The sequence below is a fragment of the Equus quagga genome, chromosome 18, assembly GCF_021613505.1.
Source record: "Equus quagga isolate Etosha38 chromosome 18, UCLA_HA_Equagga_1.0, whole genome shotgun sequence".
Classification (NCBI taxonomy): Eukaryota; Metazoa; Chordata; class Mammalia; order Perissodactyla; family Equidae; genus Equus; species Equus quagga.
This window is the reverse complement of record NC_060284.1, coordinates 38,045,326-38,047,436: the sequence shown is the minus strand read 5'-3', so window position 1 is coordinate 38,047,436 and position 2,111 is coordinate 38,045,326. Positions and strand designations below refer to the sequence as shown.

The window sequence follows — 2,111 nt, the reverse complement described above, 5'->3', positions numbered from 1 at the left end:
ATTGCTAAATGTCTTACTTTTACATAAATGACTTACTTCTGTTCTTGTGATTTTTTTCTTTCTAATCTTCCACTTAGCGCTCACAGTCCCCAAATATTTACTCTCTTCAATCCTGTTAGTTTCAATGCCCTCCTTCTAATACCAGCCCATTTTGGATGGCCATCTATGGATAAGGAACCTTACTAGATACTACAGAAGACTTAAAAAAAAATGATAGAAACGCCCCGATGGAATTTGTAATCAGTTACTTGAATGCAAATCTGGGTAAAGTAACTGTTATATTCAAGACATGGGCTTAGAAATTTTTCTAGAATAGATAATCACTGAACTGGAAGTGAAGAAAGAATGAGTCCAATAATCAGACAGGATGAACTCATCACCCCCCACCCTAAAGATAACATATCCCTTTGATGTTCTGTTTGAAATATATATTTCTAAACAATCACAACCACCTTTGTATTTGTAATTCTGAAAACAACTTTGATTAAGCCATTATTTGTATTTATTTAAAACACACTTTTGTTGTACTTGTTATATACCAGGTACTATTCTAAGAGTTTTATATATATCCACTCATTAAATACTTGTAACAGTTTCCTGAGGTAGGTACTATCTTGACCCCGTTTTACAGATGAGTACGTATGCTCTACACTTGACCCCCTACAGCACATTCTCCACCCAGCAAGAGAGCCACTCAGGGCATACGCTTCCCTTGTTTTAAACTCTCCAACAAGCTTCCCAAACCAACTAAAAGAAAATCCAAAGTGATCTATAAAATATTACATAACCTGATGCCTGTCTAATTCTCTGTTCTTTTCTTCTACCATTCTCTTTAATCCCTAAACTCTGGCCACGTTGGCCTTCCTTCTGTACCTGCACACACCAATCTCATTCTCCCCTTAGGGGTTTTTACTTACTCTTTCCTTTGGCTGCAATGCTGTCCTCACCATGTTGTCCCGGCTGCAGTGGTGAGAGCCCCAGAGGTCTTTCCTGAATGCGGCTGCACAAGCATCGGAGATCTGTCTGAAGAGTGAGCCTCAGCGCGGAGGTGACCCGCGCTAGCAGCACCCGCGCAGAAAACACACAAACACAGGGGTTCATGTGCTACGCCGACGCTGGCTGGGGCCGTGGAGCCAAGGAATCTGACTTTGAAAGCCGGGCCTCCCATTCCCAGATGTGAGCCGGTGAAAAGCGAAGATGGTGCAGCAGATGGACCAAGAGCCCTGGAAGCTCCCACAGTCTGGACAGAGTAACCAAAGGATGGACCCAAAGTCAGCTTCGGAATCAGAAGCAAAAGATCGCTGGCTTCAGAGGCCTCCCCAGCTTCACCTGGGAGGTGGTGCAGAGAATGGGCCTCTTCCCCATTCTGGAAGACTTCCAGCCCATGGAGCACTGTACCCTGGACTACTGCTCTGAGGGGGGCCATCGACACACCTGGAAAACGGCTGGCTGTTGGAGGAACGGCTGGTGAACCTCAACCTCCCGTCGCCCGCCATGCTGTCAATGGCCTGGCGGACCCCGGCAACCTGGTGGCCCCGTCTGGTGTTCCCGAGGCCTTGGTGGAAGGTGTGATGGGCCCCAGAAGGGGCATCCTGTGCCAGGAGCTGGAGGTGGCCGTTCCTTTCCCCGCAGCTCTCTGCTTGGGCTCACCAGGGGAAGCACGCCCTCCACTGCAGACACGTGGAGGCCTGCCGCCAGAGCGCCACCTTCTGCGAGCTGTCGGCAGAGTTGTGTCCTGGCGGGAGGTTGCAGGAACCTAACTGGGGCAGGAGCTCCTGCAAATCTCTCTCTCCTTTCAACGGAGGCTCATGGGAGCTGCCTCCCTGGGGGCAGGAGCTGCCGCTGGACCTAGGCAGGGCGCTGTCTCCAGAGTTGACCATTCGCCAGGATGAAGAGGGAACAGCTCAATTGCTAAGGCCTCTTTTCCCAGCTCGTCAGGTTTTAAGAGAAGACTGCTCCATACGCTGATGCCAGGGCAGTGTGAGCCTTGCCTGAGAGCTGGTTTTGATGGGAGTCTGAGTCGGGTCAGTTCCCTTTGATCTGCATCATGGCCACTTGTTTGGGTTATTTAATTTGTTACAGTTTAAGGGCAGTAGGATAATTTGAGCTGA

General features: G+C 49.0%; 1 pseudogene; it reads left to right on the top strand.

Moving 5' to 3' along the window:
* The first annotated feature begins 227 nt into the window (after positions 1-227).
* LOC124229841 (alpha-ketoglutarate-dependent dioxygenase alkB homolog 4-like) lies at positions 228-1,892 on the top strand (annotated as a pseudogene).
* The last annotated feature ends 219 nt before the right edge of the window (positions 1,893-2,111 follow it).